Source organism: Notechis scutatus, chromosome 1 (genome assembly GCF_049901735.1).
Source record: "Notechis scutatus isolate UNSWTSFEM ecotype Mainland chromosome 1, rNotScu1.2, whole genome shotgun sequence".
In the NCBI taxonomy this organism is placed as follows: Eukaryota; Metazoa; Chordata; class Lepidosauria; order Squamata; family Elapidae; genus Notechis; species Notechis scutatus.
This window is the reverse complement of record NC_142009.1, coordinates 142,938,061-142,954,447: the sequence shown is the minus strand read 5'-3', so window position 1 is coordinate 142,954,447 and position 16,387 is coordinate 142,938,061. Positions and strand designations below refer to the sequence as shown.

At 40.8% G+C, this 16,387-nt stretch overlaps 1 protein-coding gene and 1 long non-coding RNA gene across 6 annotated transcripts in view; one reads left to right on the top strand and one right to left on the bottom strand.

The window, feature by feature from the left end:
• Positions 1 to 2,145, bottom strand: part of KLHL29 (kelch like family member 29) — a 445,820-nt gene extending 443,675 nt beyond the window's left edge. For all 4 annotated transcript variants that reach the window (XM_087947359.1, XM_026675543.2, XM_026675541.2 and 1 more), the window contains exon 1: positions 1,700 to 2,145. The gene's annotated coding sequence lies outside the window, so the exon portion shown is untranslated. The remainder of the gene's footprint in view (positions 1 to 1,699) is intronic.
• Positions 2,146 to 2,232: 87 nt separating this feature from the next.
• Positions 2,233 to 16,387, top strand: part of LOC148133026 (uncharacterized) — a 34,405-nt gene continuing 20,250 nt past the window's right edge. For both annotated transcript variants that reach the window (XR_015745968.1, XR_015745966.1), the window contains exon 1: positions 2,233 to 2,682. This is a non-coding gene — a long non-coding RNA (uncharacterized LOC148133026). The remainder of the gene's footprint in view (positions 2,683 to 16,387) is intronic.

The following is a 16,387-nucleotide window of genomic DNA, read 5'->3' as shown; positions in this document are numbered from 1 at the left end:
CTCTAGCGAACAATAAGTCAAAGGAAGATAGAATAAATTAGCTTAAGAACCTTGTAGTAATAGAATAATATTTACAGTATTAAATATAGGACTATTTCACAAGTTCATCTATATATTAAATATGTCAGTAAGGATTATTTGTTTGCATTTGTTTAGATTACAATATATATATATATTTAATCGAAGAACAGAAGAACAAGAGGTTATGCTTTCATAATACACTGGCGGGGTGGGGAAACACAGAGGACAGATAATACCAGACCCTGATTTCTTTAAACAGTAACATGTTAATGGCTCACCACAAAGAAAACAAGAACACACATAATCTTGACACTATTAACAAAGCTCCATTAAAAGATGTGTGTTTGTGAGGGACGGAGAGCTGATCCATAGATACAACTTCTGCCAACAAAGACACAGCACCTCTGAGCCCAAACCTATCTACTTTCTTCAAATTTGACAGAATTGATTGAAAAGCATATCAAAGACTCTACACTTTGGGATTCGTTTTCAACAGTAAAAAGTGGGTTTCAACAGTTACAAATACATAAAAATGGCCTCAAGCAATTTCTGGACAGACCTTCAACCTGGCACTGTGTGCATGCTGGCAGACACCGGGGTACAACAAAAGGAATTCCCTAAAGACACCTCTAAGGCACTTTATGGAAGTAGAATAGGATTTGAGGAGGGGGCAAAGGATGAGGGGATAGGATTAAGACCATGGGGGGAGGGAGCCAAGTCAAAAGGGAGATAGGTAAACTAAAGCTCATACCTGGAAGTTACCAGACCCGGGTTTTATTTTTTTGAGTGCATTTAAACAAAATATCTTTTAAAAGATCCGTGAAAAGTGACTGATGGGCGCGAAGAAGAGAGACTTGTTCCAGAATCAATTCTGAGGTGGGAGCTTGTCATTTTTATTCCTTTCAAGAGAGCTTTAATTAAAGATAGCCTCTGCCGTGTGGTGATGATGGATGATTTTGCAATGGTTCTTCTCCCCCCCCTTTTTTTTTTTAACAAGCCACCTACAAAACGAAGCCTTTTAAAAACACACGTAGGGCCGACAAACAAGATGACAGCCCCTGGTGTCATTTACCGCCTCGACGCAGAGGAGAAAGTCAACCACCTTTCCCATCCTGCGGGGTGAGACGGCGTCTCCAACCCGCACCGGGAGGGAAGTTAAAAAGGTCTCGTTTAACAGAGAGAGCATGGCAAAGAAGGTGCCGGGAAGAGAGGAGGGTGGCAGCCCTCGCGGAAGGAAAGCTTGATGTCGCCTCCCGAGCAGGTCTTCTTCTCCTACATCCCCCCACCCCGCGTCCCCTTAGCCCGAAACCCTACCTCAGAGCACCGCCACGCTACCGCTCCTGGTCTTGCACATCACCCAAAACACCCAAGCAGGAAGTTTTTTCCATGCAGGCAGCGAGCGCAGGCGCGAGGGGATTCATGAGCCCGGCGTTCAATCCACTGGAGGCGACTTACTCTTCTTGCCGAAGCGGCCAGCCTCGACTACAAGCGAGCCATTCCACGGGGCGCGCAAAGAAGTGTGGCGGCGAGAGACGCCGCGGCCAAGGCAAGCCAAGCCAAGCGCCTCCTTGGGCTCTTCTTCCGCGGGGCCGCCACAAGCCCCCACGGAGCCCCGCTCCTCCCCAATACCTTTCGTGGCTCTCCCCCCCCCCCGTCCCCACACACCTTCCGTCCTTACCTTTCGCCCACAGGGCGGGCGAGCAGCGGCGCGGGAAGGGGGCGACACACGCGCGCGCGCAAGTGTGCGTGTCCTTGTCGGGCGAAAAGCGGCTTCCACCCCCCACCTTCTTCAGGCTGGCGGAGAAGGAGGATGCACAGAAACAGCAGGGGGAGGAGGAGGAGGAGGAGGAGGCGAAGGAGGCGGCGGCTTAGGCATTGCAGCCTCTCTTCCCTCCACCACCGCCACCCCGCCGCCGCCGCCGCCGCCGAACCCCCCGCACAGCTGGGGCTGCTTTCTCTCAACTCCGCGGCGCGACGAGGAAGAGGCCGAGGCGGCGAAGCTGCAGGGCGCGGAGCGAGAGGAGCCGCCGCCGCCGCCGCGGGGGCACTTGGGCAGACGGAGGCAGCTGGCGCAGAGTCGATTGCATGCTGCTCCCTTCTGGCTCCGTCCTAGTCACATACTGGCCGCTTTAGCTTGGGTGGGAGGCGGCCTCCGCGCCCGGACGAGGGGCGGGCGAAACCAATCACGGGCGTGGGAGGGTGGGCTGAAGAGGAGGAGGGCGGGACAGGCAGAGAGCTCGGCCCACCCGCCGCTGCCTGGGCTCGGTTGGGCCCACCCAGTCCAGCCTCTCCCACCCCCGGGCGGGTATGGAGTCGGCAGTTTGCACCCGAGGGAGAGGAGCGCCTGTGGGTTTCCCGAGGTTGCTGCAAGCACCTTGCGCTCCTTCTCTCTCTCTTTCTCGCTCTCTCGCTTCCCGGCCTGACTGGCGGCCGAGATGTGCCATCCTTCAGGCGGCAGAGCCTGCGGGCCAAGAGCGTGTTCTTTTCCCTCCAGAGGGTGCGAGGCGAGAGGGGAAAGAGATCGGTGGCAGAGCTTCTGCTGATAAAGTTACCCCGGCGCGGAGAGCGAGCAGCTCCCTCGATTGGCGCGAGAAAAGGGAGCCGGCGGCACTGCCGCCCGCGGGATCCTCTCCAGCCCGACACTTGCTCCACGCGAGCGCGGTATTTTCCCGGTATTATTATTATTATTATTATTATTATTATTATTATTATTATTATTATTATTATTATTATTATTATTATTATTATTATTATTATTATTATTATTATTATTATTATTATTATTATTATTATTATTTTATTATTATTAGTCCAACCGCGCGCGCGCTCTCCTCCTTTACGCGACGTTTCTTCACATTTCCGAGGATTCCAAACCGAGGGTTGTGATATTTACCTCGGTTACGCTTATCACCACAATCATGGCGAGTACCGCCTGTATCGGGTACGTGAGGATCCCTATGAGAGGCTGTCTCGGATCCTCGCTACTTCGGGGTCGGTTTAAATCAACCACTGAAATAACCCAGCATTCGACGTACGGTAGTCGGGTTTCGCGAGCTAGGACAGGCAACTCGATCCTACGCGTAACCTTACTTAACATTCCCACTGGGTTTATTAGTTACGTCTTCAGAAGGGGGCAGCCTGACTTACTTTCGACCGCTAAATAGGTATTTTCCCAATGGACCTGACCAGACTGCCACTGAAATTAGTGAGCGGCTTTTCTCTTAATAAGCCATTCATAAGCTAGTTATAAACAATTTTACCAGATATCTAGGGACTGTAATACTAAAACATTCAATATGAAATATTAGACTTGGAACGTGTGTTCACTGGCAACAACCCCAAACTGAAATTTAAACTCGGAGTCATCTGCATTTTAGACGTCCCAAGTCACTTAATTCTTAGGGCTTGGGAACTTTGGGCACCTCTCTTCCCCCCCCCCCTTTTAACGTGTGTCAATCCCTTGGGCATGTGGCATTAAAAATATTTTCAAGTTGGAAGCTTGTACATGAGGCAATTTGTTGGCAGCGACAGACCTTCAGAGTAAGTGATTTGTAGATTGTAGCTCTTGATTTATCAAATCATATGTTGGAGGCGGAGGACAGGAAGCAACCAGCACACTTGAATGCCTGTTAGAGACAGATGTGCTATTCCATTCTGAAAATAAGAGTCATGCTAAATAACAGTCATAATAGCAATCAGAGCTGTGATGAGCAGGGGAAGGAAAGTATGGAAATCAGTGGCTTGTGGACAGATTGAAAGTGAAAAGTGTGCTTTAAAATAAAGGACCAATAATGGCTGAAAGAAAACAAGAAACTGGTTTTGGAAAGGTGCCTTCCATCAATGTTTCTTCGCACAAAAATGTTATTAAGTATTATTAATGAGATTATTTTAGTTAAATATCATGTAGCCTGAAATGGAAAACTTGATAAGTTGCTGGGGAGATTACCTGTCTTAACACTGAACTTCTAATACTTCAAGGTGTGGGGTGAGAATAAAAAAAATACAGATGTGAATGTGAATTATTCAAAAAAAAATCAAACATGGTTCATTAATCTGAGTCTTGATTTGTGTATGACAAATACTTGAACTGGAACCCGATGGAAAATCTCAGTAGATAGTTGATATATAACATGGTAATCTCTGAGCAATATTCAGATCTTCAAACTTACAGAAATGGGAATCAAAGACCTTCAGCAACATCAAAGTCTGGGTGGTCTTAGAAAACTGATTTGGTGTATTATGAGATTATTAGACACGTTCTTTATCATACAGCCTAAGGGTTCCAAACCATTACCTGGTGACAAATTAAAGTTGACATATTACATAGACATGGAAGGAAAACCAGTTACTTTTGAAGTGGGAGAGTATCTTAGAGAATACAGTAATGGTGATCTGTGAATTTTCCCTCTTAAACTTTCTTTTGGGTATGGGAGAGCCATCTTAAAATCTAAGCTGTCTTCTTTTCCAGTAAATATTATATTTTTCAAAGACATTAATTTTAAACTTTTGCCTCTGTTGGGATAATGTTTCTATACTGTGAAAGTGGACACTCTTCCTTTCTGATTTGATTTTTCCAACACATACCTTGAAGTACTCGCAATTCTGAAATGCTGTGATGACACAAAATTTGTAGAGGGTTAATGGTCTATGACACACAAATGAGAACAATACAGTACATTTGAAGCTGGAATGATTGTATAATGCATTCTGTTGGAAAGTTTGGTACGTACATTATTTCAGCGTCAGTCCCTGGCAACTCCTGTTAAAAAACAAACAAATGAACCAGGTTGCTAGTTGCAGAGACAGAATATTTGTCCTCTGAGACTCATGGAAGCTTTAGCCTATGACAGTGACCCCTGGGACAGAGGGATTAATTCAGCATTATGCAAGTGGATCTCTCTTTGTGCAGCAGAAGTTTCTTTCTTCATTCTTGCAGCCCTTCGACATGGCCTGCTCACATCTCTCAGCTTAGAGGTTAATTATTTTGTGGGCTGAGAACATTACTGGGTAGCCTATGAAAGGATTTTGTCTTCTTTCTTTTCCCTTCCCCCTGTATGTCTCCATGTGTCTCATTGAAGATATTTTTTTATTCAGACGGCAGCCAACGGCACTCTTTAATTTCAACAGCCTTCTATTTTAAGAGTTTACAGAGAAATATAAGAAAGTCGTGAATGCTAAAGGTGTTGACCAACAGGTTGCATCTAATTGATAGAATTAGCAACACACAGGTTGCCTACTCAGTCTGCTCCCACTATGATTACAGGCAACTCATTTGTATTTAAATTTTATTGTATATGTGTATCTACGCTACATAAACACGTTAGCATACCCATACAGCAAATGTACCATCTTCTTTATAAGATGTAAAATGTTACTATAATCCTGTCTACATAGTGATTACTTCAAATTTATACTAGGAAACCTGATTCTGTAGAATAAATGAAATTCAAATATCACTATTTGTACATCAAGTTGTTGTGTAACAAAGTGGTAGGTAGGAATTGTTCAGTATTATTTGAATTTTTTTTTGTGACGCTGAAAAAGAAAGGTCAGTTTAATGTTTTGTTTTCTCTTAAGTTTTTACTATGTAAACCATCTTGAGAATGTTCTTGAAAAGTGGTTAGAATGTTGAAATTGCCTTCAAAATAATATTAGGCTTACTTGTTCTTGTTGCTAAAGAAGAGTAAGAATTTTTAGTGTTAGCAACTTCTCAAAATTTTGAAGATTTTTCAGCTGCTTTTCATTCGTACAGGTGCCAAGATCATTGACAAAGGTGTTTGCACCAATATAATGCAATGAAGTTTTTATAATAATTGAAATAAACATGTGACAGATAACAAATTGAAAAGCACAAAACAAGCAGGGACAACATTGCCACTTAAAATTACTTTGCCAATAAACAAAGCACCAACAGGTTATAAAGTACTGAGATGCTGGATATTATGTAATATAAATTTACCTCATTATTTACAATAAATGCTGGAAATTAAGTGAATATTTCTTACTGAGATAAAAGAAGCAAAAGTTTCCAGCAAAAGTATTTTTTATTGTACTTCAAACAAATATTCTTTTTAATGTGCATAATTTAGTCTTATGTTTATAATGAGGATTGTGGAGAAGATCCAGCGTGGGTTTCTTGAGTATTTTATGATACCACAATCAGGTAGCAGCTGATATTTTTGGATAATCGAGAACAGATTAAATATTTTGGATGAAGCTTTGGACCATCATCCTGCTTTTCCATTGTAACTACTTTCAGGTATGAGGCATTCAATATTATGTTAATCTTATTAAATTTAATTAGTAGTTAATATGTTAATCAAATGATACACATATGGATAAAACTAATGATTCCTAGGGAATTTGTATTATAAAATACATAAATTTTTTTTTAAAATGGTAAATCAAGTACATTTTCAGTAAAATCAGTAAAATTAAAGAAGCTAAAATCCAGTACCAATGGCTGTTGCAAATTTCAATTTTAATAAATATATCCAGTATGTTTAAGAGGAGAAAACATTTCAAGAACAATTAAGCACGACAGTTCTAAACATTAGAACGTATCTCCTAAACATAACAATGGATCTGATTATTGTTTATTATTTCAATGATATAACTATAGGTATTCCTCAATTTACAACCACAATTGACTCCAAAATTTCTTTTGCTAAGCAAGACCATTGTTAAGTGAGTTCTCCCCATTTTAGGACCTTTCTTGCCACAATTGTTAAGTGAATCATTGCAGTTGTTAAGTTAATGTTCAGTTATTAAGCAAATCTGGCTTCCCCATAGGCTTTGTTGTCAAAAGAGCTAAAAAGGTGATCACGTGAACCCAGGACATTGCAACTGTCATAAATACATGTTAGTTGCCAAGCGTCCAAATTTTGATCATGTGGCCACAGGGATGCTGTAATGGTAGTAAGCGTGAAAACTGTCATAAATCACTTTTTCCTGCCTTTCGCGGAGGTGGCTTACAATAATGTATTATAACTTTGGTCACTAAATGAATGGTGGTATGTTGAAAATTACCTGTACACTGTGTGTGTGCGTGCCCTCGCTCGTTATACTTATGTTCAACATCCCTCTAAACTTCTTAGCAGAGTATTTTAACTTCATAATCACTGCAGGAAAGTTCTAATTAGTGCAGGGGTCTTCAAACTTGACAGCTTTAAGACTTGTGGACTTCAACTCCCAGAATTTCTCCTCCAGTCATGTTAGCTCAGGATTTCTGGGAGTTGAAGTCCACAAATCTTAAAATTGCCAAGTTTGAAGACCCTTGCTTTAGAGTGTTGGTCTGGTTTGGTCTCGTGGTTAAGGCACCAGGCTAGAAAGCAGAAGACTATGAGTTCAAATCCTGAATTACTTATGAAAGCCATCTGGATGACTTTGGGCCAGTCGCTTTCTCTCAGCCCACTCCACCTCGCAGGATTACTGTTGTGAGCAAAATAGGAAAAGGAAGGTGTGTGGAATATGTTCACCACCTTATGTTATTCATAAAAATAATAAAAGCAGGGTAGAAATAAATAAATTTAAAAATATTGTTGACAAGATCCCTCCTCCAACATAAATCTTTGATGATATCCCCCTAGCCATTCTCTTTCAGTACAACACCTTAGAAAGTCATTCGAAAGGCGCAGATATGATCTCTTCTGCCTTTGGTGGAAACAGTAAAAAAGAAAAAGAAACTGAAGATAATCTTGTTCATAGAAAATAATAAACAGAACAAGTATGCTGCAGTGAGTTAAGGAATAGAACTATTGTCTCTCTCTGCAAAATCTGGATGTTCACTAGAAAATATCAATTATTGGCTGTCACCTGGAATTTGTCACCTGGAATTTGCATTTCACATCTGGTATAACCCTATTAATGGCCAGTGCAGCATTAGACTTCTCTTTCATAAAATACCAGATGATCATGGTGCTGCCTCTTTTTTTGAGTATGTTTTGTTCAAGCCTTCAAAACAGCTGATATCTCTGTAGGCAGATGCACTATTGGCAGTGCAATGGACATTTTAGTAGAGCAGCAAATAATAGTATTTTAGAAAGGTTCTCTCAAATGGTTACCATATGCCATGCAATTAAAAGCCCTTGGCTAGGTTCTCAGTATGCAAGCAGAAGGGTATCTCAAATTCCATGCCCTCTTCCTTCCGAGCATACACATCCATGGAATTGACCCAGTAGTGGGATTCATTTTTTTTTACTACCGGTTCTGTGGGCATGGCTTGGTAAGCGTGGCAGGGGAAGAATACTATAAAATCTCCAGTCGGAAATGGTATTTGCTGATTCTCCAAACTACTCAAAATTTCCGCTACCAGTTCTCCAGAACCTGCTGAATACCACCTCTAAATTGACCCACTTTTGAATAAGGGTTGTGCTGTATTTCCAGTATTGTTTATATTTTGATGGACTGGGATGTTTTTGGATAAACAACCCTCCTCCTGTCTGTTTAGGATATCTCTTCAGAAAAAAAATGAATACATGGAATAATACTTTGAATATTATTCAAATATGAATCTTTGCTTAGACTTTGGAAATTATTCTGTAAGAAATAGTGTAATCCTGTATATATGTATACTCCCAAATCATAACTGAATGTAATTTATTCAAAGTTAAGTAAATGTAGAATTGCCTATGGTTTGAACTACACTATGCTTTATTTAACAATGGTTTGGCCATATTTCAGTTGCTTGGTTCTGCAGGATATAGTAAGCACAAACCAAGTTAAGACATAACTAAAACCACAATATTGGTTAGTATAGTTTATGAATCTGGACATTCAATTTTATATCTTCTTACCTTACAGCAAGCCCCACTGAAATCAAGACTTGGTTGAAAGAAGAGTGAACAGAACACACACACACACACACACACACACACACAGCCCTAGGCAGCACATGGAGGCAAATAAATATACTATCTGTATAGAATGAGGAAATTATCAGATTAAGAAGGTCGAATTCCCTCAAAGAATCGGAAACAAACAGTTCAAGTCTATAAAGACATACCTCACAAGATCCATTTTATAATTACAGAATTAGCAATAGCAATAGCACTTAGACATATATACTGCTTCACAGTGCTTTACAGTGTCAGCATATTGACCCCAACAATCTGGATCCTCATTTTACCGACCTTGGAAGGATGGAAAGCTTAGTCAACTTGAGCCGGTAAGAATCAAACTGCTGGCAGCAGGCAGTCGAAAGAATTAGCTAGCAATATTGTATTCTAACCCACTAGACCACCACAGCTCTTATTGCCATAATTAATGTCATGGCTGAATAAATAGGAACTTAAGTCCTACTAATAATTACTAGCCATCGGGAGTAGAAAAATCCCATTTAGACCCAATTCTGGTCATAGCAGCAATAAAGAGCACGTAACTTGAAAACTGTCAGATGAAGCAAAGGAGGAGGAGCACAGAGTCAAAAGATTGAAAGGTTGGAGATCATATAGACCAACACCTGTCTGACATAACACAAAATAGAAAAACCCGCTAAAAACTAAATTAAAGATGACCATTCAATCCTTCTGCAAAAATAATTTCCTGTTAATTCAGTTTGAGATTGAAGCTTACACATAAAATGTAGATTTCTCTGTTCTTCCTCTCAGGTTCTATTCCTGAAAATCTGGTCACCAAAGCTTTTTTTTTTTTAATTAAATTTGCATGCCAGCCTTCAAAATGGATTTTTGCTGGGGCAGCTTATTACACAGTTCACAACTGACCCGCAATATCTTCTACCTATTCCTCTGCCAATCAGCTCACATAGGAACACTATGTTAAAGCTCCTACAATACAGATGTCCATCCTCAGTGTGCAGACATAGCGAGTAGGGTAAAGAGGTAAATCTTTCTCTTTGTGTGAAATCTTCATTTTTCATCTGCGAAGTGGGTTTATGAGGCAGAGCTAGGATGGGGAAGGCTGTCCCCCCAAAAGAAAGCTTACTTCCTACAGATGCAGTCCTTAAAAAGAGGTCTAATAGTGCCCACAATATCCTTTTGCTTTTTCTCAGAAGTAAGGGCAGGGGTGGGATTCAAATTTTTTAACAACCGGTTCGGTGGACATGGCTTAGTTGGTGGGCGTGGCTTGGTGGTCATGTGACTGAGTGGACGTCGCTCGGTGGTCATGTTATTGGCTGGGCGTGGTCAACTCATATCACTCACATCGGGCACGCATCTCCTCTCCTGGCCTCTCATGACTCTGGGGATGCTGCAACAGTCGTAAGTGTGAAAAATGGTCATAAGTCACTTTTTTCAGTGCCACTGTAACTTTGAATGGTCACTCCACACAAGCAAAGTACCAGCAAAGGAGGGGAAAAAAACTCCAGAGACGTTCCTGAGACAGGAAGTCCAGTCCTGCCAAGAATGTAATAAGGGTTAACGGAGAGGCAGTTTCTGTAAGCAACCCCAGAATGTTTCCTTCCTGCCTTCCTTACAGGATTAGGCCAGTAATTTCTTCTAACAAGCGATTCTCCAAACTGCTTAGAATGTTAACAACTGGTTCTTGCGAATAGGTGCGAACTGGTAGAATCCCACCCCTGAGTAAGGGTGAATTCAGGGCTACCCAAATGATGCTGGCCTACAGCAACAAGATCTACAGACCACGTCAGGAAGGCCAGAAAAGCTGGAAGTTGTAATGCTGCAGAATCAGGCCGCAGTTCTCCAACACTCTGTTTGGGATTCCAACAAATAAATTATCCAATTCTTTTTTGGGGGTAAATTATCCAATTTTTTTTTCAGGCAGTATCATAATTATACACTGCCCTGTGTTGGTTACAAATATGAGCCAGGATGAAAGTGTTGGTTAGGAATATGAGCCAGGATAAAAACCAGTGACATGTGGAATGGAAGCAAATCCTTTCTCTAGATGATTTCAGGTTAAATTATCACCCTTGTCCTTTCTGGAGGTACAGAAAGAAGCAGCTCATCTGAACATAGCCTATAATATAATGCAGGTTGTTACCCTCCAATTATTTATACAAATTGTTTCTCTCACAAAGCCTATTTGAACAACACTTCATTTGAGGATTACAGCCTTAACTACAATAGTAAGCATATTGTTTGTGGTGTGTCATTTGAAGTCCTCCTTCTGCCTCTCACTCTAGGCAGGTCATATTTATAACCTTTTCCATTCTTTTAATGAAAAAAGAAACCGGAAACAAAATTCCAGTAATATTGTCTGTGGGAAGGTAGAAGTTTAAACATGGTTGAATGAAATTGAATACAGTAGAAAAATAATGTTTCCACATTGCTCTTCTGCTATGCGCACAGATAGCCTTCAAGCACAGGGTTGGTTCTGCATCCGGAATGTAAGCTCAAGTGCCTATGTGATACACTTTGGCTGCATTCAACTAGAACTTCCTACATTCCCCAGCCATCCCTACCAATGTGAATCTTGTCTAACGGGGAATAGATCTGTGGGTCAAGGCTAAGAGAGTTCAGCTTGCAAGAACTAGAACACACCAGAAGACAGATTAATTCAGAAACAGCTAAGATTCAACTGAGCAGTTTTATATTATATTGCTATTACTCCCCATTCCACTCTTTGGTCTCTTTATCCAGGGAAACAATTCACAAATTCTACATTGCTAGATAGGTTATACCTTTAACAATATGTAGGAATAACCTTGGGACAGGTTGAAGAGCCTGCAGTACTTTCAAACTTGTAAGATTTGGTTAATGTAACCTTACAATAAAGTTAGAGCTATTCCTTCTACATATTAATAGAAGAGAATATTTGTAACTCAGGGTTGAACTATGGGGTCCTTGGTGCTCTCTTGAGCTTGGTGGTTTTCTTGCAGACATTTCGTTAGCAAACTAGTAGCTAAGTAGCTAATGCATTGATGATGTTACCTAGTTTGGTAATGAAATGTTTGCACAAAAACTAAGCTCAGAAGTATCAAGGGCCACTCTTCTATTTATGTTCCTTGCCTGGTCTATCTTGCAAGTCTGACATCAATCTTGCAAGTCTGAAAATACTCCCCTCCTTGCAGATAACAGTCCAAGAAACTAGGGAGGATCCCTTCTGACAAGCTTGCAATGGCTTATGGTCACTAATTAGCACACTCACAGACCTGGAAAACAGCTACTCTCAAAGCACATTCAACCGAACACTGAGGCACAACTGGTTCTTCAGAATGCACAGTGAATTTAAAATACCAGCAAAACGTTACTGGTTGAGGCACCAGTAGGATAGAAGCCGCCAAGTCTGGATCCAAAGATGACTCAAAGAATGAGCAAGTTTCAGGACCCCTCAAATTCATTGCTTTGTTGATTCTCAGAGCTTTTAGATGGGACTTGGAGAGTGGACCTTTCATGTGCTCAACCCAATTTCTTTTGTCTGGTTCAGGTGACACTTTTTTTCTGTTTCCCTAATGATATGGTTCTTTCTTAACTACTTTCTTTAAGGGACATTTCAGACAAGATTCCTGCTTTCTGTCATGCCATACTTTATTTACAGAATGGCAACCTCAGCCTAGTCTCACAACAACACCCACATTCCTTCTGCAGACTCAACTGCCATTTGACCATTGGGCAGTCTGCGGCTCTTCCACATGTCCCCCAAGGTCCTACCCACTTTACAATACTACTCATTCTGAACTTTCAAAGCACTATCAGCTTTGTACCTTTTGTAATTCTGGTGGATCTGAAGCAAGGCTATAAGACTACAAGGGCACTTTGGTCTTGGGGTTGGGTAGTTCCTAAAAGGTCATCTAATGAGGCTTATAGTCATGTCCCAACTTCTCTTGAAGTCTGCAAACAATAGAGATGAGTAATAAAAACCAGGGGTGGGATTCAAATTTTTTAACAACCGGTTCTGTGGGCATGGCTTAGTTGGTGGACATGGCTTGGTGGACATGTGACTGGCTGGGCATGGCCAACTCAATATCACTCACATTGAGGCACGAATCTCCTCGCCTGGCCTCTCATGACTGTGGGGATGCTGCAACAGTCATAAGTGTGAAAAATGGTCATGTTACTTTTTTTAGTGCCACTGTAACTTTGAATGGTCTCTCCACACAAGCAAAGTACCAGCGAAGGAGGGGGGAAAAAACTCCAGAGACGTTCCTGAGACAGGAAGTCTAGTCCTGCCAAGAATGTAATAAGGGTTAAGGGAGAGGCAGTTTCTGTAAGCAACACCAGAATGTTTCCTTCCTGCCTTCCTTACAGGATTAGGCCAGTAATTTCTTCTAACAACCGGTTCTCCAAACTGCTTAGAATGTTAACAACCAGTTCTAGGGAATAGGTGCACACCGGTAGAATCCCACCCCTGATAAAAACCTTGTTTTCCTTGTCCAGTTCCAGGGTGGTCCTATCAGAAGTATGGTAACACATAATATGCATATCTACTTCACTGATACTGAGCCTGATTTATCTAACTGATGCAACTAAGGCCTGTAAGGTTTTGTGTTCTCCAACAAGCATCCCAAAATTCCTCTGCTGAAATGAGATGGCACAGTTACTAAATCTCAGCAGTTTTTTCTGCTTAAGCAAAAAAGTAGATAGGGGCATTTAGAAATAGCTTCTTGGTGTGAACAAGGCTGGTGTGAACAAGGCTTGATGAAAGTGACTTGGTTCTCATATTTTTATATTGTTCTATCTCTTTCTTCATATTCTTTTGCTCAGCTGCCTCAATTGTCCATTAAGTTCCTCTGAGCTCCCCCCAAAATTGCCATCTACTCCTAAGTTTGGGAAACAAATAACAAGCAGAACCTGCACCAAAAGATTATAGCATGAAAAGCTGGGCACTGTTATTTATTTCAAGCTACTTTATTTTATTTGCTCTCCTACCAGGTTTTTCGTTCCATTACAGAGCATGAGGGTGTGGGAAGAATTTTCTATGTTAAGCTTATTTTTCTATTCTGTTCTGTTCTACTCTGCTTGGTTCTAATATGCTCTGCTCTCCTCTACTTTACTCCAACCTACTCTTCTCCACTCCAATCTACTCTACTCTATTCCAATCTACTCTACTCTACTCTATTCCAATCTACTCTACTGTAATCTACTCTATTCTATTCCAATCTACTCTACTCTATTCCAATCTACTCTACTTTATTCCAATCTACTCTACTCTACTCTACTCTATTCCAATCTACTCTACTCTACTCTATTCTAATCTACTCTACTCTACTCTAATCTACTCTACTCTACTCTATTCTAATCTACTCTACTCTATTCCAATCTACTCTACTCTACTCTATTCCAGTCTACTCTACTCTATTCCAATCTACTCTACTCTGCTCTATTCCAATCTACTCTACTCTATTCCAATCTACTCTGTTCCAATCTACTCTACCCTACTCTATTCCAATCTACTCTATTCCAATCTACTCTACTCTATTCAAGTCTACTCTACTCTATTCTAATCTACTCTATTCCAATCTACTCTTCTCCATTCCATTCCACTCTACTCCACTTCCATTCCACTCCACTCCACTCTACTCCATTCTTTCTCCTATATATAATATATGCCTATAATATGTTCCTGAGCAGGCTGGTGCCATTCATCCTGTTCCTTATAATTCAAGTACAGCATGTCATGTTCACACTGTATACAGAAACCTATAAAGAGCTCAGGCTACATACATAAAATAAAAATCAGAATCTGTTCATAAATCTGAAAAGATCACTCTTACTATTTCAAAAATAATCCATTAACTCAGACAGTAGAAACTTGACAGTTCCAGGGCACTGTCAAAATGACAAAGATTCTTTTGTACCATTGAAAATAAATTAGTTTCTCTTCTGCCAAAACTAATTTTGATCTTAGGTTTAGCTACACAACTCCCCGATACAATGAAGGAGAGAGCAGAGCTTTACATGATCAATTTAAAGTCTTGATTACACAATTATGTTGCACCTGTAACAAGCAAACTATGAAAATGGAAACAGAGAAAATATTCAGAAAGCAGTTTTTCAGTCTGGATTCCATTAGTTCTCAAGGTTATGAAACATCTTGCCTAATGGCTGAATGTAGTTTCTTTGCTGGAAAAATCAGAGTTTTCCATTCTCTAGCTCTCAATACTTTCACTGAAGTTGATTTTGGGTTTCATGATCAACTCAAGTCAGGTTTGAGGAACTGAAACTGGTCTTGGCAGAACTAGACAGGCAAGGAGAAAATGGCACCAGTTAAGGAAAAGCATATTTTCTAATCCAGAGTTTATTGAATATACTATGCATTAAATTAAAAAAAAAACATAATAGGCCTGAAGCAACAAATGAATTTGTTTTGTTCCTACAGAGGAATCATTGAGCTTGACAGACAGATAGAACTTTTTGAGTAACAACCAGCCAGAAGTGAAGCAAAATAAGATCTCTCATCTGAGAATTGTTGGATTCCAAAGGGAGCTTGGAGTTTTTCCCAAGGAACTATCAGATACATTGGCCAAGGTTTTGGCTAAGCCAGGAATAGGCATGTGATACAGGGTCTGGACTGTATTGTTTGTAAGTGGCTTCTTTCTGCATGCTGATTCTGATTATTTTCTGAAGAGCTCCAGGAGCTGGAAACAATTTATGGAGCACCATTGAAGAAAGACAAAGAATGAATCTGACTGAATATCAATGAGAGGCCAGATCTGCCCCTGCATCATGGCAACATTGCTAGTTCTCCATCTTGATTTTGTCTGTCATAACTCCGCACCAGCCCTGTTTAGGGTGACCTGCAGAGGTTTGGGCCACAGAATTATCTCCACGGCTGTGGTGAGGTATATTCATGCTCTCTGGCAGACAAAATAGCTCATATTCAATTGGAGTTTAGATCTTTAGTCTTGCAATTGAAAGCTGGTAGAATGGTAGAATCTCCAACAAAACTGAAGTTCTGTTAGTGGGAGAGAATTGATATATATATATATATAATCTCCAAAACTACCCCAGATTCAGGAAAACTGAAAGAGAGAGGGAGGGAGGGAGGGAGAACTGTTAATAGTTACTTTGCAAAGAAAGTTGCTCTCATATCAAATCTTCTAAGATCAAATCAAATTTTCTACTTTGGGAGGGAGAGATCATCCCTAATACCATAGAATTATAAACAGCTTCCCCCATCTTGTGCCTTCCAGGTGTGCTTAGCTACTTCCATTGTTTATTTAAGTTGCAGGTGTAGATTAAGTGATTTATGGGGAAGCACTTGGCTAGCTACCATATTAGGGAGGCTGTATTACAGCTGAAGTGTCTTTAGGACAGTACAGCAGCTAAATGAATATATTGATTAAAATTTATCTTGGGTCTCTCTCAGGAAAAGCCTGTAAAAAGAAAGTGGGGCCGTTAATAGTTATCCTTCTTCTCTTTTATATGCCAGATAAAAGTTAACAGACTGGAAACAGTCTTAGGTATATTGAAGATTATTCTTCTCCACTTCCTTAGAAATTGAGTTT